This window comes from Paroedura picta, chromosome 12 (assembly GCF_049243985.1).
Source record: "Paroedura picta isolate Pp20150507F chromosome 12, Ppicta_v3.0, whole genome shotgun sequence".
In the NCBI taxonomy this organism is placed as follows: Eukaryota; Metazoa; Chordata; class Lepidosauria; order Squamata; family Gekkonidae; genus Paroedura; species Paroedura picta.
The window spans coordinates 43417671-43443426 of NC_135380.1; the positions used below are offsets into that span (position 1 = coordinate 43417671).

Genomic DNA, 25756 nt, shown 5'->3' on the forward strand with positions numbered 1-25756 from the left:
ATCATTAGTTGGGCAGGTTCGTTAGGGACTGAGTGGTCCTTCAGATGTCTTGGACCCAAACCACACAGGGCCTTGAAGGTCAAGAGTAGCACCCTGAATGGTTCCCAAAAGCAAACTGGGAGCCAGTGTAGGCGGCCAAGACTAGAGTGAGAGTTACCCCTCCAACCAACTCCCATCAATAGATTGGCTGCAGAGGTCAGGATTAGTAATTAATAAGTATGGATGAGGTCACATCCTAAATCTGCAAGGATGCTGCCTTAATCACCTATATTCTATCTAGGGTTTGTACACACCATAAATAGAAAATGCATTATGAATCTAGTTTGACTATATCTGGAAGCATTTGTGTGTTAAGCCCTGCCTTGAGTTCCCAAAACATAATTTGGAGAGATGCAGGGTCTCTTGGCATAAAAGCCAAGCTGAGCTGCTTGGGGGGATATCAAGAATTTTTGGTTGTCATCATAATTCTCTTCCAAGCTTATTCTACAAAAAAAGCAACTACATTTTTATCATTGACATAGGACGAAAAAGAAAAGATTGCTTGCTATGCACCCACTGAAAGGTGAAAAATGCTTGTGAACGGGGACCCAAAGAGGCTGGGAGGACTAAAGATGTGTGTCCAGGCACTATATACTTGCAGAATGCCCTGAAAAAACCCTCTGTCTGGTTTCTGAGCTGTTGCCCAGCAGAGGGCACCATTGCCTTGACAACTGGCACAGCTCTGAACAGCCATATTGGGACATGTAAAACCCCGAAAAAGAAGCCAAATCCACAGTATGGAGGACAATCCAAACACACAACACAATATGCACGATTTCCAGTTCCATGGAATCTGTCATCAGGCAGATGCTGGAGCAGTTTTAAAATTAAAGGGAGAAATGTTCTGAAGACCCTGTCAGTTTTGCCTTTGATGCCAAATGCTGGCAGGTTCCTAGTTTCCAGCACTCGCCTTCTAAGAAGAAGAAGAAGCCAAAAGGGATCTGGAAAAGCAAGGTCCACACAGCACAGCGATGCTGTATGAGACTCATGGTTGTGCAGGCTGCAAGTGCCTGGAATCTCGTGGTGGAAGGCTGAGCTAAGGTTACAATGGTTCAGAAAGCAGAGCAATCTGAAATAAACCAGGTCATTAGTACCTTGTGTAAGCAGTAGGGTTGCCAGCTCCAGGCTGAGAAATTCTAGAATATTTGGGGGCACTGCCTATGGAGAATGTGGTTTGGGCAGGAATGGGAGTTCAGCAGGGAATAATGGCATCGAATCCCCTTCCAAAGCAGACACTTCCTCCGAGGTAACTGGTCTCTATAGTCTGGAGGTCAGCTGTTATTCAGATCTCCAGTCTCAACCCTGGAGCAGTCTTTCCCGAAATTAGAATCCTAGAGTGGGAAGGGGCCATACAGACCATCTAGTCCCATCCCCTGCTTCCAGGGGAAGTATCTGTCCAGCCAATGCTTAAAGACCGTCAGTGAAGGGATCGCCACCTCCTTAGGTAGTCAATTCCACTGCTGAACTCTTCTGACTGTGGAAAGATTTTCCTGCTATCTAAAATGTTATGCCAAGGCAGACGTTACACATAGTTTAAGTGCAGGTCCTATCCTTTGCTACCAACAAGAACCTTTCCCTGCCCTCCCTCAGGTGAAAACCTTTCAAATACTTAAAGAGAGCAATCCTGTCCCCTCTCAGCCTCCTCTTCTCTACGCTGAACATTACCAAGTCCTTCAACCCTTCATCATAGGGCTTGGTCCCCAGGCCCCAGATCATTCTCTCTGAACCCTCTCAATTTTGTACATATCCTTTTTGAACTGAGGCCTCCAAAACTGCACACAGTTCTCCAGGTATGGTCTGACCAGTGCAAGTGAGACTATGACACCTTGTGATTTTGATATGATGTCTCTGTTGATGTAGCTCAAGACTGTATTTGCCTTCTTTACTGCTGCATCACATTGTCTGCTCATATTTAGCTTACAGTCCCCAAGTACCCCAAGATCTCATTCACACACACAGCTACTTAGAAGTGTGCCTATCCAGTATGCTTGGTTCTCATTTTTGTGACCCAGATGAAGAATTCTGCACTTCTCCTTATTGAATTGCATCTTGTTCTCATGTTTTCCAGTATGTTCAGATCTCATACAACTCTACCTCTATCTTCTGAAGTGTTCACTGATCCTCCCAATTTGGTACTGAGCTCTGCGGCACTCCACTGCTCAACTCCCTCCAATCTGACGAAATACCATTGGCAGCCACCCTTTGGATGTGGTTTTCTAGCCAGCTCCCTCTCCACCTAACCATCCAAAGATCCAGTCTACAGTCCTCTAATTTACCTATCAGAACATCATGGTGAATTTTGTCAAAAGCCTTCCTGAAATCCAGGTAAACAACTTGTATGAGTTGCCACAATCTAATAAGGCCATCACTCAATCAAAGAAGGAAACCAGGTTGGTCTGGCAGGACCTGCTGGAGACAAAGTTGTGCTGACTTACCCAGATCAACAAATTGTCCTTCAGATGATTGCAGATCATCCCTTCTCTGCATTTCCGGTCAGACTCACTGGCCTGTACAACCAAAATTGAGTCCAATAGCACCTTTAAGACCAACAAAGATTTATTCAAGGATTTATTATTCGAGTGCATGCACTTTTCTTCAGACCGCTCAAGTGGTCTCAAATTTCGTTCTGCTACTTCAGACCAACACAGCTACCCACTTAAATCTCACTGACCTGTAGATTCCCAGGTCATCTCTCCTCCCTTTTTTGAAGATTGGGATAATATTTGTCCTCCAGTCTTCTGGCACCTCTCCAATTCTCCAAAAAGTCCTCATATGATGGACAAGGGTTCCACAAGCTCTCCAGAAAGTTCTTTGAGCACTCTTGGGTGCACACCATCCGGCCTAGGGGGGTTGAACTCACCCAGTGCAGCCAGGTGCCTCTCAACAACCTCTCTGTCCATCTCACCCTGCCACTCAGACACTATACCTTGCCTACTACCATCCCTAGATGTATCCATATTCCGGGAAAACACAGAGGTACTGAGCCTTTCTCTCTGGCCTCTGTCAGAGTTTTTCCATGTCACCTCTTGCCTCGTTTACCTTACATTTGCTTCTCACATAACTGAAAAGACTTTTCTTGTTTTAGGGGGCTCCCCTGGCCAGCCTCAGCCTCTGATGGCTGACCTACAATGCCTAGTAACCTTCAGATACTCTTCTTTAGAGGTCTGCCCTCCATTTCTTGAACCTTTCCTTTTTCTTTCCTCCTCCTGAAGTTCTCTGTTCATCCAAGAGGCTTCTTGGATCCCTTGCCATGTTTCCATCTTGCTGGAATAGTCATGGCTTGAGCATGCAACCGCTCTTGTTTAAGGAGAGCCCACCCATCACTTGCTCCTTTCTCTTCCAGCATTCTGGTCCATGGGATGACTCTCATCACGTCTCATCATGTCTCTGAGTTTATTAAAGCTTGCCCTACAAAAGTCTAACAGATGTGACTGACCACGAACCTCCTTGGCCCCCATTTTATACAAAATTCTAGGAGGACATGGTAACCCTCCCCCCCCCACCCCGGCAGGCCAGAAAGTTGCATGACTAGATGCTTAGGAGAGTTTGTTTCCCAGCACACGTCTGGGAAATTGAAGTTATTCATAATTACAGGATCCTGTAGTCAAGATACTCTAGCAAGCCTCTCAAGGAGGGCAGCATCCACATCTTCACCCTGATCAGGTGGTCTGCAGCAGACACCAACCACTATCCTCTTTGTTTTTCCCTCCCTTATCTTTACCCTGAGGCTTTCCAAACACATTCTTTCCCAGCGTGGACAAGTGAAGCCCATCCTGTGCTAGCAGGCCTTCCTCTAGAAAACCTGTCCCCTGGTCTCAGAATCCACATCCCACCTGCCAGCACCCCCAACGCAGCCAGCAGTTCACCTCCATTATCTTCAGCCCCCTGACAGGTGGGATTGAAGAGAAAACCACCTGGCCCCATTCATTTCAGCTAAGACTTTCATAGGCAGCCTTAATATGTGCAATTGTGTGGATGGCCATGTTGTTCGTTCTCACGTGGACCATCCCAAATGGGTCCATAGGTTTGATCCATTTCGGCATCCTGTCCATAATATCTTTAATCTTTGCCCCTGGTAAGCAACACACTTCTTGAACTAGGGGGTCAGGGCTAGCCACGTGACCCTCCATGCCCCTCCGAGAACAAATCCAAGGAAAGAGCAGTCAGCTGACCAACTCAGGGAAAAGCAAAAGACTAGCTGACAATGGTGAAACCAATTGACGTGATGGACTTTACTATGGATACTGAAACTGAGACCTATTGACTGAACAGTCACTGACAAAAGAATTCTTGAAAGAATTCTTGAAAACAAGCATTAAACCGGGGCTCATTTTGGCTCCCTGGCTAGGCTCCGTGGCTGTGGAAATTGTACTACACGTAATAAAGACATTGTCAGCTTGTCTCGCGCTTTTCCCTGAGTTCCACCTCCCTCAGCAGAGAGTCACCAATGACCAAGTTTTCTTTTCCGATCAATATCAATCAATAAAACTTTTAATGGCCTACTCTGTAAAAGGACCAACAGTAATCAGGATAAAATAACATGTTAATAAGGAGGAACTACAATTAGATTAAGTGGATAAACAGGAGCTATCCAGTTTGGTGACGGCAAAGGGCTTTGCAGCTACTGAAATCACTGAGTATCTTCTAAAGCAGCAGTTCTCAACCGCTCTGTCTTGGCGACCCCAATGGTGGGGGCAGCATGGTCGGCGGGGAGGTGTGTGCAAAACAGTCGGGGCGGTGTGGCTCCTTTGCTGCCAGCCGCCGCTGCCTTCCGCCTGCTGCTGCCCACCGCCACCCACTGCCCGCCGCTGCCCGCCGCTGCCGCCTGCTGCTGCTGCTTGTGGCTGCCACCCCCCACCCCCTGCCACCCCCACCTCTTTCCGGCCACTTCAGAGTGACAGAGTGCCCGGCGAAGCAGCTGCGGGGATGGCTGGCAAGTTGGCAGCGAGGGTGGGGCAGGTGAGAGAGGGGCAGCAGTGCCCGGAGGAGCCTCTGGAGAGGCCGGCCCGAGGGCGAGGCTTGGTGGTGGTGCAGCGCGAGCAGACGGGACACATCGTGCTGGGCCAGCAATAAAGTCTACTGCTATTTGCAATATATTAAGGCAGGGGTAGTCAAACTGCGGCCCTCCAGATGTCCATGGACTACAATTCCCTGGAGCCCCTGCCAGCGAATGCTGGCAGGGGCTCCTGGGAATTGTAGTCCATGGACATCTGGAGGGCCGCAGTTTGACTACCCCTGTATTAAGGTGTTGTTTGGTTGCACAAAAGGGGTGGGTCCCTAACAGGAAAGGCCCATGCCTCCAGATGCCTCTCCTGATGAGAGAGGGCATGCCAACTTTTTACAATGGCAACACCAGGTATGTGACACTCCTAGAGGAAAATGCTGTGGGTCACTTTAAGGGGGAGCATGTTCTTGTGTGGCCATTAAGTGGACCTAGCTGGCACTAAACTAAATGTACTCCTAAGAAAAATGCTGAGTAAAAACATTGTTTGAGCCTTATACCCGCCCTTCTACCTAGGGTTGAGCGTGGCAGCATCCAAATCGGCCGTTCCTGGATGACACAGCCAGTGCTGTGCTGCAGGGGGGGGGAGGGCAGGCACAGGCGCCGGTGTGCCAAGTTACACACCGGCACCCGCGCCTCCCCTTCCCCCTCTGCGGTGTGGCGCTGGCTGTGTCATCCAGGAACGGCCGATTTGGACACCGTCGCACACAACTCTACTTCTTCCTTAATTTTAAAAGGGTCCCTTTTTCCCATGCAGTGGGAGAACTCCTTTCAAGCACCCACACACTCTTCTACGGGGGGGGGGGGGGGAGGACACCTAGCAGCAATCTTGAAGGTCTGCCTTGGCATAACATTTTAGATAAGCTTGCTTGGGAGGGTTGTGTGTGTGTGTGTGTGGGGGGGGGGTGTTCAGGCCATTAGTAAACCCCAGAAAATGTAGTAACTCACACAAATGTCTCCTCTGCGGGGCATCCTGCAGCCTCCCAGATGTCCATCATGTGGGAGTGGAGGGAGACTAGCCAGTCTCCCATGGGACGCTCTGCCATGCCTCCAGTCTGTTGAGGAAGTCGAGTTTTATCCTTTTAAGTTTGGTCCAGACCTGCTCCTAGGCCCAGTTAAAGCCCCGTTCCCTGAGCTTCCTGGCCAGCATGACGTAGGCACGCCTGGTGTGCATGTGTATGCTGGCCATCAGCTGGGCAGGCTTTTTGATGGCTCTACCAGCCCCAAGAGGGCCTCTGTTTCAGCTCTCTGCCAAAGGCTCGCTCTCATGGTGCGGGCATGCTGGAGAATGACAGTCTCCAAGCACAGTAATAAACACCCCTCCCTACATAAAAAGAAATGTATCAAAGTGTTTGGCCAATAGGATAGGCAATGTAAACTGTACAGATATCCCTGCTGCACACAAGGCACCACAGCAGGCAAAATTTAATATAGGCTGTGGCAATGACCTGCGACCCCTGCCTGCAGAACGCCCTCCCACAAGATGCAGAGAAATAAAGCAAGAAAATAGAATCTGGATCTTTAAATGAACAATGCAAACTTTATTGAAAAAAACCACTTTCATCTACCCATTTGGTGACTGTACATAAACTTACCAATGGTGTATCTAATCCTGTTGTTGTTAGGTGCGAAGTTGTGTCCGACCCATCACGACCCCATGGACAATGATCCTCCAGGCCTTCCTGTCCTCTACCATTCCCCGGAGTCCATTTAAATTTGCACCTACTGCTTCAGGAACTCCATCCAGCCACCTCATTCTCTGTCGTCCCCTTCTTCTTTTGCCCTCGATCGCTCCCAGCATTAGGCTCTTCTCCAGGGAGTCCTTCCTTCTCATGAGGTGGCCAAAGTATTTGAGTTTCATCTTCAGGATCTGGCCTTCTAAGGAGCAGTCAGGGCTAATCTCCTCTAGGACTGACCGGTTTGTTCGCCTTGCACTCCAAGGGACTCGCAAGAGTCTTCCCCAGCACCAGAATTTAAAAGCCTCAATTTTTTGACGCTCAACCTTCCTTTTCGTCCAACTTTCACAGCCATACATTGCACCTGGGAAGACCATAGCCTTGACTAGATGCACTTTAGTTGGCAGGGTGATGTCTCTGCTTTTTAGGATGCTGTCTAGATTTGCCATAGCTTTCTTCCCTAGGATCAAGCATCTTTTAATTTCTTTGCTGCAGTCCCCATCTGCAGTAATCTTGGAGCCCAGGAAAATAAAATCTGTCACTACCTCCATTTCTTCCCCATCTATTTGCCAGGAATTGAGAGGGCCGGATGCCATGATCTTAGTTTTCTTGATGTTGAGTAGGGAAAAGCGGCATATAAGAACCAACTCTTCTTCTTCTTCTTCTTCTTCTTCTTCTTCTTCTTCTTCTTCTTCTTCTTCTTCTTCTTCTTCTTCTTCTTCTTCTTCTTCTTCAGATACACAGCTGTGCCAGCGCTCCGCTAGCACATCTATTGAGTCCCTGGGGGGAATTGGATCCCACAGAGCCTTCCAGAAACCTATTGGATTCTTAAGTCTCCTTGGGCAAGCATACATCTACTCTCTACCTGTACAGGGAGGGAGCAGAGTACTGATGTGGGCCTTAGAGCAAAATGGTCCGACCATGGAACTCTTGTGGATTATTCCAGACACCTTTCTTCTTCTCACTCCCTGCCAACAATCACAACAAAGAAAGTTTAATAACAGAAATCCCCTCCTTTCCCCTGCAACAACAGACAGTCCCTGTGTTACCAAAGCCACCCAGCTGACCTCTTCACCTTAGTGAGGACTCTTGGCAGCCAAGTTCTTAAAAACAGAATTCTAACAGAGCTCTTCGAATCATAGAATAGAATCCTAGAATCATGGAGTTGGGAGGGACCCCAGGATCATCTAAACCAACCCCCTGCACAATGCAGGAATTTCACAACTACCTGTCCACCCACAATGACCCCAATTCCATGTCCAGATCATGCGCCCTCAAGAAAACCAGAATCCCTGGCCAGTGTGGCTTGGAGGAAATTCGTCTCCCACCCCCAAAGTGGCAATCAGAATTTTCCCTGGGCATGCAAGAAGGGGCTGCAAGAGCAAAGCACAACACAATCCCTTCTGCCCAACCACTAATAATCTGCCGAAGTTCATAAAATCAGCATTTCTGTCAGATGACTATCTTTTCACTAAGAAGTACTCTGTCAAGAACTTCTTCTGGGTGTTTAGCCAAAAATACTTTTGAACTACCGTATTTGCCAGTGTATAAGATGACTGGGCATATAAGACGACCCCCCAACATTTCCACTCAAAATATAGACTTTGTTACATTACATTACAGTACTATGGGCCACTATGGGCAGCTATGTCTATCCCAACTGAAGTGCACCTGGCGTACAGGACGACCCCCCCACTTGAAGGCATGTTTTTCGGGGGGGGGGAAGAAGTCTTATACGCCAGCAAATACTGTAATTTTAACCCATCGGTTCTGGTCTGACTCCTTGGGGTAACAGAAAACAACTCTGGGCCATCTTCAATATGACAGCGCGTCAAGTATTTGAAGATGGCTATCATATCGCCTCTTAGTCATCTTCTCTCCATGCTAAAAAGACCAAGCTCCATCAACCTTTTCTCATACAACTTGGTCTTCAAACCCCTCACCATCTTCGGAACTCTCCTCTGGACACGCTCCAGTTTCTCTACATCTTTCTTCAGTGGTGGTGCCCCAAACTGAACACAGTGTTAGGATCACTTTGGGGGCAGTCTATAAACACCTAGTTTCTTTAAATGAAACAAAGTCTTCTAGGCCAGATGAACTGTATCCAAGGATACTAAAAGAACTTGCAGACATAATCTCTGAACCTCTATCCATTATTTTTGACACTTCTTGAAGAATAGGTGAGGTGCAAGATGACTGGAGGTGGGCGAATGTTGTCCCCATCTTCAAGAAAGGGAAAAAGGAGGATCCAGGTAATTACCAACCCATCAGCTTGACATCTGTAGCTGGCACAATTCTGGAACAACTCATCAGTTGGTCCTTGAGCAGCTGGACAGAGAGCTGTGATTTCTAAGACTCAGCATAGGGTTTACAAGAACAAGTCATGTCAGACCAACCTTATCTCTTTTTTCAATAGTGACTACCTTGCTGCATAAGGGGAATGCTGTGGACATACTACTGCCAAGGCAAGTGTCCCCCATCCTATAGTGATGCATTTGATTTTTCTAACCTAAATGCAGAATGCTTATCACTACCTGAAATTCATTTTAGTCTAGTTTTCCAGCCTGTCAAGATCATCCTGTATCCTGATTTGTCTTCTGCTGTGCTTACTCCCCCTTCCAGTTTAGTATCTTTGTTGCAGGTGGGGCGGTGGAGGGTCTTTGTAGCTATTGTCCTTGCAGATGTATGCATAGAGGGTCAGGTTTTCTCTCCCTGATTGCATTTGTGAGATGCTTCCTGGGGCATAGATGGTGTAAGTGCCAGTAAAGGATGGTGGTTTGGCAGAGATTCTTATTACAGCACCGACTAAAAAGACTGGCAAATAGGCCAGTCTCAACTCTGAGTCTTGTGCTGGCATATTGTGGGTGCAGTTGTACACTGAGAGTCTTCTGCCAGCCTCATACAATAGCAGGCCATCAGAGAGATGGTCAGTTTTCAAATGCCACCAGGAAGGCCACTAGGTGGTGCCCAAGCCGAGCAAAAGCCACCAGAAACTGAGTGGCTCCACCTCCAGGTGCAGGCTGCACTGGTCAAGCACAGACTTCAGCAGGACCAGGAAGCTCCCACAGCACTCACGGCCTGCTCTCAAGGGCCACAGAACCCACAGCCCACGCCCCAGCCAAGCGAGAGTACAACAGGCACTGGAACAAAACGGCAGGGTCCTCGGAGCAGCGGTGGCACCACAGGGCCAGGTGGCGAAGTGGCCAGGTAGTGACCAAGACTCCAGAGGCTGAGCAACAAAGACGAGGATGGTGTGAGAATCCCAGGAGCAGCGCCAGTGGTGCCTCAGATCTCGGCCGCTGAATGACTGGGCATCCAGACAGCACCCAAGAGCCCCGAGGTCAAGCGGCAACATACGCAGGCCAGCAAACACAGCGGTACCGGCAGCAATGATAGCAGCCGTGGGGGCCCAAGAGCAGGTTATAGCAAACCGCCAAGGCAGGAGTTTCTCCCCGGACCAGATATGGGCTGCAGCCAAAAAACACGTGGATAGGCAAGCAAGTGACAAGCTGACAGGCTGGCAGAACAGAAATTGAGCAGTGAAAATAAAATATGAAAATAAAAATGATAAAGACCGTAGTAGGTCTCCAAGGAGCCTCTAAAGCAGTGGTCCCCAACCCGCGGGCCGCAGCCTGGTGCCGGGCCGCAAAGGCCTTGGCGCCGGGCCGTGGCTCCTTCTTCCCTCTCCCCCCAAAGCGAGAAGCTCGCCAGGCCGGGAGCAAATTGGCCGCCAAAGCGGCCGATTAGCTCGTGGCCCGGCAAGCTTCTTGTTTCGGGAGGGGGGGGAAGAGAAGCTTGCCGAGCTGCAAGCTAATCGGCTGCTTTGGCGGCCGATTTGCTGGCGGCCCGGAGGGGTTGAGAGGGGGAGCCGCGGCCGCCGGCATGATACATTTAATTTTATACATACCTGGTGTTATTCTCAGGTGTAGAATAATAGAGATGGAAGGGACCTCCTGGGTCATCTAGTCCAACCCCCTGCACTGTGCAGGACACTCACAACCCTATCGCTCATCCACTGCAACCTGCCACCCCTTTGCCTTCACAGAATCAGCCTCTCTGTCAGATGGCTATCCAGCCTCTGTTTAAAAATTCTCAAAGATGGAGAACCCACCGCCTCCCGAGGAAGTATGTTTAATATATTAACACAATGGCACTTTTATCAGTTCAATATATTGTTTTCAGGTTGTCAGTGCTTCTTGCCATGGCCAGTGAATCAGTGAGCCTTCTTTTTGAATGGTGCAGATGAAAACAGCCGTACACGATCCAGCCACTGTGCCTTGAGCCTTGGTGTGGAAAGGACTTGCCTTGTCCCTCTTGTGCTTCCACTCCTGCAAGACCCCCAGAGGTGTGCAGAGGCTGCCTCTTCGTCCAGCTGATGCCATTCCCAACCAAAGAGTTCATTTGTGCCAGGCGGGAACGCTGCAGTTGTGCCGAGAAGCAGCCAGGAGGTGTAACAAGTTGCAATCCTCCTCCCCTGTCCCCTCCCCCACCTGCTGCGTCTAATGAGCCTGGCTCTCTGGGGACCAGGTGGATTAATGTGGGAACGGCATTGATGGAGACAGAGGAGGGCGGGGGAGGGCAGATGCCTGCCTGGACTCGCCAATCAATGCAGACCTTGGAGAATGAATGGGAGCTTCAAAAGAAAGGCTTCGGCAAACAATGGAATGCTTTTAGATCCCAGATGGCTGCCCCGTCTGAAGCAATTGCCGAAATGCAGCACGTTCCAGCCCTTCTCCTTCCCCGGGTTTTGGCAGGAGCCTCTCTCCACCTGCAGGCTCATTTGAGGGCTGCAAACAAAGGTCCTGTTCAGAAGTCACAGTGAACACAGGTTCAAACCATGTACTGCACACACCTCATTTTTAAAATGCGTGTGTTGAGTAATCCATATTCAATGCATGTCCAGCTGCATTTAGCCATACATCGGTCCCCAGTTGCATTCATAAAGGGAAAGCACATTTGCTGTTTCCTATCAACAGATGTGAGTGTGTGTGTCCACTGCATTGGGTGAACAGGGCTCCTCTCTAGAGGCGAAGGGGAAGGGTGTGGGAGCCAGCTCAGGCACCCAGCAGAGCTCTGTCAGAGGGGTTTCCGAGCTTCTGTTGTGTCTGCACAAGCATTTGGCAGCCACAGCTTAGATCTGAGGATGGCCACCAGTAGAAGTGACATTTTTCGAAAGGAGAGTGAGATCTATGCTCTGGGGCCAGGAGGAGCCTCCCTGTCCATAGGCAGCACACTGGTGAGCACCAGCTGCTAGTGACCAGAACTATAGGGCCGGGCAGTCTGGGAGGCTGAATCTGGGGGCCTGCAGTAGAATTCCTGGAAGGGTCTGAGAAGACAATCGTTAGCAAGAGGCCTTGAACATAGGAGGTCCTCTGGTGGGGAGGAAAGGACCAGGACAGGAAGCATGGCCTGCCCCCCATCTGGACAACTTTGCATTCTGTCAGGAATTTGGGGGTGGTCTTTGATGCTCCCTTTCCATGGCGGCTTGTAATCTAAGGCATTTTCCCATCTTTGTCAGGTGAAGCTACTAACGCCCTATCTTATCCATAGAACCTAGACACAGTGATCCACCTCCAGGCTGGAATACTGTAGCTCACTCTACATGGGTCTAATTGTGGCCTTGACCCAGACACAACTGATGGGGGCCAAGTAGATGCTGTTTAGTTTTGTTCGATCTCAAACAAATGCTTGGTGGAGGAGCTAACTGTTGCAGATCCTGCAGAACTGTTTTAGTTTCATCAGGGTCCTGATCTCCTCCAGGAGCTCATTCCACCAGCTGGGGGCTAGGACAGAGAAGGCTCTTGCCCTGGTTAAGGTCAAGCAGACTTCCTTTGGGCCAGGGATCACTAGCTAGTTGGAGATGGTGGAACACAGAGCTCTTTGTGGGGCATAGGCAGAGAAGCGATCCCTTAGGTAGGCCCAGACCATGTATGGCCTTAAAAGTAATTACCAAGACTTTAAGCCTGATCTGGAATTCGACTGGAATCAGTGCAGTTGTTGGAGAATGGGCCAGATGTGGAACCTCCATGGTGTTGCTGTGAGGACTCTGGCTGCTGCATTCTGGACCAGCTGATGTTTCCAGATCAAGGCTAAGGGCAAGCCTGCATAGGACAAGTTGCAGAAGTTTAGCCTAGAGGTGACTGTTGTGGGGAATCCCTGTGGCTAGGTGTTCTGGGGCCAAGTACGGTGCTAGTAGTTTGGCTTGCCGAAGGTGATAGAAGACCAGCTGTGCTACTTTTGTGACCTGGGCCTCCATTGAGAGGGAAGCAGAGTGAACCACTGATAGCTGTTCACTATCCAGATTAGGCAGACATGCTTCCTCACTTGGACCCTTCCTGCCTAGGCACAGGACCTCCATCTTTAAAGGACTGAGCTTCAGACGACCCTGCTTGAGCCATCTCGTCAATGCTTCCAGACAGCTGGCTGATGCTTCTGGGGGAGAATCAGGGCAGTCATACATCAGGAGGAAGAGCTGGGTGTCATCCACATATGGATGACAACCCAGCATGAACATTCGTACCAATTGGGCAAGAGGATGCATGAAGATGTTAAATAGAACTGGAGAGAGGACCGTTCCTTTTGGGACTCTGCATGTGTGAGAAAGTGATCAGCCATTGAAGAGCTATCCCCTGAATACTGATGTCAGGGAGGCAGTGAGCTAGAAGCTCATGGTCAACTGTGTCGAACGCTACTGAAAGGTCTAATAATACAAACAGCACCTACCCGCCTCAGTCCTAATGGTAACGGAGGTAGTCCGTCAGGGTGACTAGTGCTGTTTCTACCCCAGGGCCAGGCTGGAAACCTGACTGGGATGGGATGAAGCTTCTTCCAGGATTGCTGATATTTGGTCTGCAACAACATTTTAAACCATTTTTCCCAGTAATGCTAGATGCAAAATGGGTTGGTAGTTGGTGGGCTCCCGTGCTCCAGAGATGGGTTTTTCCACAGTGGGCAACCTACCTAACAGCGGAGAGGAGAGGACAGGAGGGTTCTGACTGGCACCACCACGTTTGTTGGGGAGTGGGTAGCCGCAATGACCCCTCCAGAAGCATCATTGCCCAGCTGAGCCTCCCTCCATGTCCCAGCTGATGCCCCCCTGAAGTACAAGTGCCACCCTCTATGGGAAGCTGCCTCTGCTCACCATTTAAGTATATAAGTATGATAAATAAATTTATGGGGGGACAAAAATGCTTTAATGTGAATTGTGTCCCACCAGTAGAAAGGTTCCACCCCCAACACTGAGGGGAATGGAAGGTCAGTTGTGTGTGGCGGCGGCCAAATTGGCTGTTCCAGGCGCGCTTCCCACCCAAGCCTGCGTGTGCGTGCCGAGTTGCGTACCGGCGCCTGCACCTCCAATCCTCCCCCACCCCCGCGGTGCGGCGCTGGCTGCATCGACCTGGAACGTCCAATTTGGATGCCGCTGCGCACAAGCCTAGTGTGAACCATTTATTGAGGACAGCCAAATCAGCCAGCTGTCAGAGGGATACACTTTGTTGAGCCTGTTGCAGTAATTGCCTCCTTTGAGGCATGACCCCAGCCACACTGTGGTTACATTTGCCAGGGCTTCAGAACCAGGGACACAATAGTCCTTGGGATCATTTGCTCAGATCCACGTGCATTGCTGAACAGACTGATAAACATGTGCATGATCCAGAAAATACACTTTCTGTGTACTGAGGCCTGCTTGGCTTTTGCCTGTGATGGCAACCATTAGTGGTCCCTCTTCCCAAGAGACCCAGCTTGATGTAGTGGTTAAGAGCAGCGGATTCTGATCTGGCGAGCGGCTTCATATCCCCACTTCTCCACATGCAGTGACATCGGGCTCACCACAGCACAGATAAAGCTGTTCTGGCTGAGCATAAATATCAGGACTCTCTCTCAGCCTCACCCACCTCACAGGGTGTCTGTTGTGAGGAGAGGAAAGGAAGAAGATTGTAAACCACTTTGGGACTCCTTCAGGTAGAGAAAAGCGGCATATAAGAACCAACTCTTCTTCTCCTTCAGTAATATCAGGGCTCTCTCAGCCTCACCCACCTCACAGGGTGTCTGTTGTGGGGAGAGGAAAGGGAAGGCCACTTTGAGACTCCTTCGGGTAGAGAAACGCATCCTGTAAAAATTAACTCTTCTTCAGTCCCCAGATAGTCCCCTGCCCTTAGTTTCATTGGGGGGGAGGAATGCCTACTAAACTAAGCCTCACTTGAGAAGAGCAGTGATAGTAATGGTACAGATTATGGAGTTTATGGACACGAAGCCCTTCAACACTCTACAAATGTGACTAGAATTTGCTGTAATTCTTTAATAATTACTGCCTGACTAGAACCAGCCCCTGCACCCATGCATGCATTTGGAAGAGGACTTCTGACAAAGCCTGCCTCAATGTTTGCAATGAACCATGACGAATCCTGCCCCCGGTTGACCTAACCTTCAGCCAGGCCAGAAACAACATCCACTTGGTGCAAATGCCAAGCGTTTGGATACAGAACATGTGTTTTTTGGGGGGAAGGGCTGGGGGGAGCCGGCCTCTGGGCAGGGATGAGGCAAACAAAACATTACCCTGGCATGGGCTGCCGTGGGTGGGGGGGATGCTCTGAAAGATGACCTGGTCTTACTACAGCCACACGGCCAGCTGTTGACTGTTCTTATCAAACTTGGCCCGACCAAGCTGTCTTCTCTGGAAGACAATAAAGGTCAGTGGGGTGAGGGATGTTGAATTTCTTGCTATGCAATCAAGCCTCTGCAACTCTCTTGCTTTTCTTCCTGCCTCTCAGGTTCCTGGCATTGACTGACAGCAAAACCCGAGGAGGGGCAGGCTACCACAAGTGCCAAAGTTTTTATTTATTAATTTAATCAATAAACGGTTATAATTCAATTAATGGTTTAATTAATTAAATTAATTTAATTTAATCGGGCTCTGTCTGCCCGATATGGTAGAAGGAACAACCGTGTTTCTCCTGGACTGCAGATGTCACCCTCAACAGGCGTGACGGGGCCTGGCCAAACTCTCTCCACGGAAGGGAGCAAGCTGGGTGTGCAAGCAGATGTGAAGGGGATGTGGGCTGCTCCCCCACAGGGATGCCTTCCACATAGAATCCCCCGCCGTAGAGGGGAATGCTCACATGATGTTGTGCTTGTACCAAACGTGACTTGTGGTATTCCCAGGATTTTTCCCTAAGCTAGAGAAAACCAAACTTGTTTTTGCACAAACAAAAGGAAAGGGGAGGGTTGGAGTGAATGGTAGATGAATGGATGCAAGTGACTCCGATTCCTGATTACTCCCACCCTGTTTGCTGCCCTTAGAGGGCACCTAGTCACACCTGGAAGCAGCTGAGAGAGAGGAGCCCAGAGTCAAGGGTCTCTCTCTCTGTCTCTCTCTCTCTGTCTCTCTCTCTCTGTCTCTCTCTGTCTCTCTCTCTCTCTCTGGGGATCTGGTGCAGGATAGTAGATCTGCTGACCTACAAGGAGTCCACAAAAAAGCAAAGGAAATCAGGAGGCTGACCAATCAATTCTTATGTGCTCAATAAGTCTCTCAAAAGTTTATTCCAATGTGCAGAGTAACCAGAACAGGGTCCTAGTTATTCAACCCGTTTTCCCAATATTTCTTCAGCGATTACTCCTCTATGTTCTCAGTTTGAAGAAGGCTTAATACAAATCAAAGTATAAGGTATCACATAGGCATTTGTTGGCCTCCACTTGGGCTCTACATGTCTATTTATAAATAAAATGAATCCTACAGAAATGCCCCAAAGCATTCTTCCCCACAAAAGGAACTGGCAGAGGTGAGCATGGGTGTCACACAGCTCTGGGGAAAGTGGGCTGCACATGGTAAAGATTGAGGCCTTCACTCTGAGGCCGCCAAGGGTTGAGGAGGCCCCTGGGCTAGGTTCCCTCCCTCCCCCATAAGGACATGGACTTATCAGGAGCAGGCTCTGGCATTTCTAGTCCACACACATTCAAACGCCAGCAGAATGAGCCCCAGAGTTCACTGTCAGAGCTGGCCTCCCCACCCCCGCCCTGTTGCTGAGGTGGTTAAACAAAATTTAAATATGAAGCCGGGATCTCGGGGGGGGGGGGCTTTGGCTCCTTTTGCTGCGCCAAAACCGGGCCCTCGGGGGGGGGAGGCAGCGGGGCTGGCGCAGCGGAAGGGGCCCACCAGGAGCCCTGCAAGGCCGCCGGGGCCAGCAGCACCCAGGCTAGCACCCACTGTATTAGAAAATACAACGGGCTTTACCTCCAGTACACAAATATTTTGTATTGTAATTTTTAAATGATGTTCATTATTAAATGATGCAGATTTACATATAATTCATATATTAGATTGTTTTAGTGTCACTGAAGAAGTTTGTGAAAATTCGTGTATACCTAGGAGCTCGTTTTGACACTATTGAAAGATTTACATCCTTCTGGCAATTGAATAAAACACAGCCATCGTCAGCTTGATCTCTTCTCTTTGCTTTTGATTGATGGGTCATTTTTTTATGCAGATTTTATGCATTTAGGCAGACTGTGAGTGGGTGGGCAGGAAGGGATGTGCCTCTTGTGGCCTTTCTTGTATAACCAGGAAATTGCCGATTGCCACTGAGGGTAGGTGCCTTTCCTAGCCTCGTAATTGTGGCCGTGGTGAGTGAGAGGTGGCGGGGTTGGGCAGGTAACCTTGGAATGATGGTAGTGCTGGTGTGGGTGCGAGGCAGGTGCCAACGAGTACAGACACTGCAGTGGGTAGTGTGTGTCGTGTCATAGTGTTGGGCACTTCGGTGTCCGAAGTGGCCGTTCGCTCCCAACACAGGCAGCACTGTGAGCACCCAGCCCTATGAAGGCATTGACACTAGTAAGTAGGTAAGTTTATTGTTGCAGCCTTATGCCATAACAACCACCACAACAAAAATAAAACAATTTAAACAAGTGTGTTAACAAACCATCATTAAAATAAATTCAGACTAAAATATTAAACCTTCATTTTAAAAGATTAAAAAAATAACATACAGTTGCACAATAAGCATCATCGATTCTGGGTTGCATCGGAGGAAATTTTTTTCCGGGTGGCCATGGGTAATAGCATAAACATGGCTCCTGCCAGTGTAACTGCCGGGAATACATCTGCCAAAAGAAACTTAATTCAATCCTCATATGAACCAGAAATACAAAAGATTATTTGATTCAAACTAGGTCAGACAGCTAAAGTGACATGCAAATAAAGGATTGTAAAGCAGCCAATTAGTGACACAGACTCTGGAAAGGGACCAATTGTTGGGCTCTGTTAAGGACCAATCAGGGCACTTGGTGGGCTGCCTGAATGGTATAGAACAGGGGTAGTCAAACTGCGGCTCTCCAGATGTCCATGGACTACAATTCCCATAAGCCCCTGCCAGTGAATGCTGGCATGGGCTCATGGGAATTGTAGTCCATGGACATCTGGTCGGTCGCAGTTTGACTACCCCTGGTATAGAAGTTCGAGGGGTTCTGTGTTTGCTGTTTGCTATTTCTTGTTGGAGCAGGTGTTCAGTAAAGAGATGATTGTCCCAAAGAAACTGCATCGATACCTTACCAGGCACCTGCCGTGGACTCTGCTGCAGAACTCTGCTGCTGCGGTCAGGCACCTGTTTCACGGGAGGAAGAGAAGGAGGCTGGAGTGGCAGGGGCAGTGGCTGCTGCCCAAAGTTAGTGGTCCTCCTCTGTATCCCTGTGCCCTGGCCTGGTTCGGACCTCACACGCTTCAAGGGAGATGCTCTACTGGCTCATGTGCCCTTTTGGGGGGAAAGAGGGGCTTTGTGCCCCAGAGAAGGGGAGGACCAGTGCACCAGGTGAGGCAGGGCCAGCAGCCAAGCACACAGCCTCAAGCCCTTAAAAAAATTGCCGCTCAGTACATAATGTTTGGCTATGAGGCTGAGTCGCTGTGGTAGAAGGTGAAAGGGCTTAAAAATATTAAAGTGGGAATTTGCAGCATCTGCTATATTGTTACAGTGGCCTGTCAATATAATGATGATGATGATCACTAGCTTCAAAGCCCATTTGTTTGGGCCAGTTTGTTAGCAGGCCCAGGACAGAGCTCCTTAGCAGGCAGTCAGCAGGCCGGGAGGCCCTCATTAGCAGGCCCTCCAAAGCAAGCCCTTTACTCAGGGCCCTCTCCCCTTACCTGCTGCTGGCTCCAGGCACTGAGGCACATCTGAGAGCAAAGAGACTAGAGTCCAGGGGCAGACGGCGGGAGCTGCAGGGGCAGGGCCAATCAGGGTTCAGCCAGCTGGCTGCACCCTGATTGGCCCTATTGCAACTTGGACAGCCAGACACATTCCACCCCCCCAGGCTGTTTCACAAATATATAGAGGAACCATGGATAAGGATTAGATTTATTCCCCGCCACTCCCAAAGCCAGCTCGTGGTGGGTTAGTCCATCATAAAACCCAGATCAAAATCTCATTAAAATAGGACATCCATCAATAAACAAAAAACCACATAGGCGATAGCTGGCGGGGTCCCGCGGATCCAGCGTAGATTTCTTCAGGAGAGGGTGAACCACTGCCCCCTTCAGCAGCTCAGGGAACTCCCCAGACTCCAGGGAGAGGTTGATAATGTCCCTGAGCTGGCCTCCTATCTTCTGGCTGCCTCCTTTGAGGAGCCATGATGGACAGGGGTCAAGGGGGCAAGTGGTCGCCCTAACCGAGCCTAGCAACTTGTCCACTTCGGATAAAGAGAGCCGTCTGAAGCCATCAAACGTCACCTCCAAAGGCGGCCAACAGGCCTCCAGTTCGTTTACTGTATTAACTGTGGCGGGAAGATCGTGGCGGAGAGACGAGATTTTGTCCGCAAAATAGCTCGCAAATGCCTCACAGCTGAGTTCCAATTTGCTATTATTTTGGCGCCCCTCAAGGGCGGTAAGAGATCTAACTACCCTAAATAATTGGGCCGGGCGAGAGCTTGCGGACGCGATTTCCGTGGCAAAAAATTCACGTTTTGCCACTTTCACCGCCATGTCATACGCCCTCATAAGCGTGCGATAAGATGTTCTCGTAGCTTCGTCGCGAGTCTTCCGCCACACTCGCTCCAGTCATCTCACTTCCCTTTTCTTCTCCCGTAGCTCCCCGGTGTACCAGGGAGCCCGTTTGAGTCGAGGGCAGAGAGGACGTTTAGGGGCGATCTCATCTATAGCAGCTGTCAGGCGGGACTGCCAGTCCGCCACCAAAGCCGCTAGTGAGTCGCCAGGAGGCATCGGGTCCCGCAGAGCATTCCAGAATCCAATTGGATCCATAAGTCTCCGCGGGCGGGCTAGAATGCGCCTGCCGCCCAACTGGGGGGGGGGTGGTATCCTGAGCCGGGCCCGCAGGGCATAGTGGTCTGACCAAGGCACAGCTAAAGCTGTATCCAGATCCACCTCTATCCCAGCGCCGAAAATCAAGTTGAGTGTGTGGCCGGCGTGATGGGTGGGCCCGGCAACAAATTGCGAAAGCCCTAGTGTCGCCATGGATGACACCAGGTCTCCGCCATGGACTGAAGGGGGCGGGTCCGCATGGACGTTGAAGTTGCGCAGGATCAGAAGCCTGGGGTACTGCAACGCCCAGGCGGCCGCCGCCTCCAGCAGGCGGGGCAGGACATCTGGTGGCGCGTTGGGCGGACGGTATACCAACCAGATAGCCACACTCTCGACCGAGTCCCATCCAATACCGACACACTCCACTCCACTCATTTCCGGCGCTGGGAGAGCCCTGCAGGTGAGGACCTCCCGGACCACAATTGCCACCCCCCCTCCCCTCTTGTGGGTCCGAGATTGGTGAAGGACCGAGTATCCTGGTGGGGCTAGTTCTTTCAGGGCCGCTGACTTGCCTTCCCTCACCCAGGTCTCGGTCACGCAAGCAAGGTCCGCCTTCGACTCCGCGATGAAGTGTTGCAGAGTCGAGGCTCTGTTCTTAATCGACCTTGCGTTGCACAAGACCAATGTTGGACCCGCGCAGCTCGCAGTTGCTGGGGCTGGGAATCAGAGGGACCAATCGGCAGGCGATTCGCGCCTGCCGATTGGTCCCTCTGATTGTCTGTCCAGAGGAAGGGTCCAATCCGGACCCTTCCTCATCACGGACAGATCCCGCCTCATTACCCCTTAGCGAATTATTTAGTCCATGGCACCCGCGGCGCCGCAGTCGGTGTTTAGATAAATAATAAAATTATATATATATATATAAAAAAAAAAAGAGTTGGTATTCCCACCATCTGCCTCTTGGCATGTTGGCTCAGCCAGAGGACCTCCATCTTGGATGGATTCAACTTCAGCTGACTCCACTTGAGCCAGTCCACCACAGCCTCCAGACCAGGTTGTCCTCAGGTGTTGACGGATGGCCATTCATTATCAGAAATAGCTGGGTGTCATCTGCACATTCATAGAATCATAGAATCTAGTTGAACCCCCTGCACAATGCAGGAATTCACAGCTACCTCCCCACTCACAGTTTTCCCAATTTCATGCCCAAGTGATCCCCATCACCCACCATCCCACAGTGGCGATAAGCAATTCCCTGGGTATGCAAGGAAGGGTCACAAGAGACAAACACTGGGACATCCTGCCCACCCACTCACAAACAATCTGCCTAGGTTCAGGAAATCAGCATTTCTATCAGATGACTATCTAGCCTCTGCTTTAAAACTTCCAAGGAAGAAAAATCCACTATCTCCCAAGGAAGCCTGTTCCACTGAGGAACCACTCTATCAGGAACTTCTTCTGCATGTCTAGCTGAAAATTCTTTTGAATTAATTTCATCCCATTGGTTCAGGTCCTCTGCTTTCATTCTCTTAAAGCAAAAACGGAGAACTATTTCTTACATCTAAGTGTTCTGGACTGATAGTTATCAGAGCTGCATACTCTCAGTCTGGAACTGACAGATTCTACACACTATAGGTAAAGTTCTAAAATAGATACTAGAACCAAATGTCATGCAAATAATACACTACTCTACTAACAACTAAGCAATTACAATATGCAAAGCTTGTTCTTCATTCTTCCAACGCACGTTCCTTTACCTAATCAGTGATGGGTCTAGTGTAAGTCTTTTTGGCTGCAGTCCCTGACCCATCAGATTTCACGATGTGCACTGTTCACAGAATCACAGAATCACAGAGTTGGAAGGGGCCATACAGGCCATCTAGTCCAACCCCCTGCTCAACGCAGGATCAGCCCCAAAGCATCCTAAAGCATCCTGTTACCTGATGGACTAGCCCAGGGGTAGTCAAACTGCGGCCCTCCAGATGTCCATGGACTACAATTCCCAGAAGCCCCTGCCAGGAATTGTAGTCCACGGACATCTGGAGGGCCGCAGTTTGACTACCCCTGGACTAGCCCATCTGAGCTTGGGAGGACCTGATGTATCAGTCCCATTGGCCAAGAAGTTCTGGGGGCTTCCTTGTCCTTTAGCAAAACGAGGTCGCCTACCAGGAGATTTGGGCTCAGGTGTTTCCCACTTGTGTCTGTTTTGCAGAGTAGGTGGGTATTCTTGCTTCCATCTCTTCCAAAAGGTGTTGACAAATAGTTGGACTTGTCCCTACTGATGTAGGGACTCCTTCGTTCAGCTTGGAGCTGATGGTGTCAGCTGAAGCAGGAGGGTGTCCCCTGAACTGCAGTGAGTAGCTGACATATATAACAGGATCCCTGGGAGATACATTCATGCTCTGGAACTGGAATTATAGCCCTCAAAGAGGAGGACAATCCCCAAGTGTACTCCAGTATTAAAAAAATTAAGGTGATTTTCTTTTTTATGCTAAGGAAGTTTAGACAAGAATATTCGATTCCCGTGGCACCTTTAAGACCAACAAAGATCTATTCAAGTTTAGAGCTCAAGATAATACTAGTAAATGTTTTCAGCAAAGTGAAGGTACCAGTTGCTTCCAAAGTTCCAAAGTATCCCTGGGGAGGGGGCCCTGCTGCTATATGTGCCACAAAAAGAACAGTGCCAGTTGTGCTCTGCTAGGGCCCCACTGGCTCGGGTACTCTGCTAGGGCCCTGCAAATCCTGAAACCAAGCCTGTTTGAGTACCTCTATTATATGTTATACGACATTTCTACATTTGTACAACATGCATGGTTATATTTTGCTTTCTTGTGCTTTGGCATAATACGAGCTGGCATTGTGCAGAGGCTTAACTTGGCAAATAAGTGTACAGTTCTAAGTAAAATTACACACCCACTGATGTCAATGGATTGAAAAGGGTGTAACTCTGTTTAGGATTGCACTGTAAGTCCTAATAATGCCAGTTCTGTGCCGGTGCAGGGCTTGTGCCAGCTGGGCTTGATGCCAGTATATCTCTGGGCATGACAGTGTATCTCAGAGGTGTGGTGGCCTCCGGTCCTTCCTAAACTCTTTGGAGCTGGCCGTTAGGAATCTGCCGTGAGGCATTTGTACATGTGAAATCATGTGTTTTATGCTGTTAAAGCAGTAAAATGATCTTAGGTTTGATAAGACAGTTTTGCATGCATGTCAATTCCCCTCCAAAAATTTTACTTTTTTATCAAGAAAAGTTCACCCCACCCTAATGGCTTCATAATTTCCAGAAGCATTGCATCTGTAGCCTGGGACAACACTGGTAGAAAAGCCAGGCAGAATCCCCAACACCCCTGTGAAGTCTCTTAGGTCTGTGTGTGTGTGTGTGTGTGTGTGTGTGTGTCTTATTCATTATTTATTTATTTATTTTATTTACTAGCTTAAAAGCCCATTGTATGTTCAAATACAACAGGTGCTAGCACCCCCATTCCCATGCCCGGGGCCTCTGCAAGGTTCAGCGGGCATTTTTGGGCCAGGGAACTCCCTTATCCTTCCCCCCCCAGGCCCACTGACCTCCTCTCCTGGTGGCAGTCAGGGGCAGACTGGCACCAATTGCTGGGCCAGCCTGTTTCCAGTCCATGGGCCAATTCACAACAGCTTTGCTGTGCACGTCCTGATTGGCCTGTGGACCAGACTGGCTCTGCCCAAGAGACCGCTGCTCAAATATTATAAGAGCAGCTAAGTGTTATAGATTACATTCGTATACTGCCTTCCCCTGAGGCTCAGTACGGTTCACATGGAGCTGGCTCACTGGTATCCAACTGAGCTATGTACGGTGTTTTGGCAGCTGATGACTACGAGGCCAGAGTCCTAGAATGAGACACTTATGTGTGTTTGTGTGTGTAGGTTTGTACACGCGCATGGTTTCTTGTTAGATGCAATTGCTCACCTCTACTCAGGCTTGGATGCCAGTTTGGGGAGAGATCAGGGAGCGGAAGTGTCTGAAGCACAACCTTCTTCCACCTCTTAATGGTATCTTCTGCTTAGTGAGGATGCTTAAGACTTCCCCATCTGATGAAGTGTTCCTGAGACCATTGAAAGGGTGTGTTGTTCATCCTCTCCTAAAACAGCCAATTGCAAGCCCATTTGAAGCCACTCAAGCACCCTTCCTCGAAGGCCTGTTCCAACATCCAAGCAACTGAACAAAACTGAGTGGTTGTGCTACAAGCTGCCAAATGATCAAGCAAGATTAAGGAGGCACACCCTTTGTCAGTGGTACAATGCTCAAGCCCAGCCAAGAGATAGCTGGCTGCATTTTGCACCAACCAAAGCTGTCTTCAGGGCAGCCCCAGATAGAACATACTACAGTAGTCCAACTTGGGCCAGTATAGAATGTGGACAAGCTCCTCCAAATCTAGGGACAAAAGGTTTTCATTTCTTTTCACCAGGAATGGATGTCATTTGTATTCAAAACAGGCAGGTCAGTCCCTTCCAAAACTCCACTATGCCCAGAGTGGATCTCAAGCCCCATACACACAACTGCTGCAGTCAGCTTTAGTTTGAGCCTTGATCTATTCTTGATCTGCCCAAGAGATAGTGTGGAAACAGGTTTTAATTTCTCCCAGAGCTCAAAACAATTTGAAGGATTGTTGCTCCTGTTGCATGCCCATGCAAACTGACCTGTAAAAGATGCCTTGCTCATTTAATAGAGGGTTGATGTGCAGAAATGGGCAATGGAAGTTATCCCAAAATGTGTTAAGATCTTCCTTGTTCTGTAGGTAGTCCTAATCTGCTGATTTAACTATTTGCATCTATATTCTGCTCAGAATTAGATATAACAAACAGGGGACCTACAAGGACTTGTGGGGGGGGGGGAGCATCTCATTTCCCCCTGTATCCTCCTTTCCTTACCCAACATCCCCCATAGCATCTTTCCTTTTCCTGCTTCTACCTTTGCTTCCCACGTGCTGGCCAACCTACCTTTCTCTGACGCCCGCATCCTCGCCTTCAGCTTTCCTTCTTTTTTGCTCTCTGGGATCAGTTGCTGGGAAGGTCTGGCTGAGTTCCATGTGAGCCATCACTGTTGTGCCCAGACAACCTGCATAGTAACAGCAGCTGCTGCGGTCGCCCCCCCCTCCCCCAAAATTGGGCTGGCTCCCAATGAGTCCTGCAGCAGGGACATGGCAATTGGTGGGAGTGGCTGGTTTTCTCAGACTGTTTTGGTTCCCCCCTCATGGCTTGACTTTGCAGAAATGGGGGCTTGGGAGACTGGGAAATTTCCTCGTGGTTGCCTAGGAACCCCGCAAATGGCCACTGAGATTTCAGAACATTGTCTCCGTGGGGTATAGCTTTCATTTTCTATTATTTGGGGCAGTTTTTTAGATTTCAGGTTTTTTTTCATTCCCCCTAACCCAGGGCTTCCTTCAGATTTACAGAACACACCAGTTGCCAGCTCCATTCTGTGAATTCTTTAATTCACATTTGATGGCAAAATCCAGACATCTTGCAGAGATGCTGGGGAAAGCCCAGGCACTCCCAATGCAGTCCAGAGACGGTTCTGCTGCTTCTGCTGAACTCTGCTGATTCGGATGGATGGTGACAGTGCCTGGCAGACGACAGCTCCCTAATCTCTGGGGCAGGGTCCAAATGGAGGAAGGTCCAAAGGACAGCAGAAGCACAGCCAATAAGAACTGTGTTCAGTTTGGAGCACCGCAACTTAGGGAGGAGGTCATTAAGCGGGAAGGAGTCCAGCACAGAGCAAGAAGGTGGTGATGGGGTTCCTAGAGTTGGAAGGGGCCATAGAGGCCA

General features: G+C 49.5%; 1 long non-coding RNA gene across 1 annotated transcript; it reads right to left on the reverse strand.

Annotated features, from left to right (window-relative positions):
* Window positions 1–17591: 17591 nt before the first annotated feature.
* On the reverse strand, window positions 17592–25047 carry LOC143821924 (uncharacterized). Its single transcript, XR_013225978.1, has 3 exons — window positions 24929–25047; window positions 20908–21067; window positions 17592–17811 (listed from the first exon to the last, which is right to left on the reverse strand). It is a non-coding gene; the product is annotated as an uncharacterized LOC143821924 (long non-coding RNA).
* Between the last annotated feature and the right edge of the window lie 709 nt (window positions 25048–25756).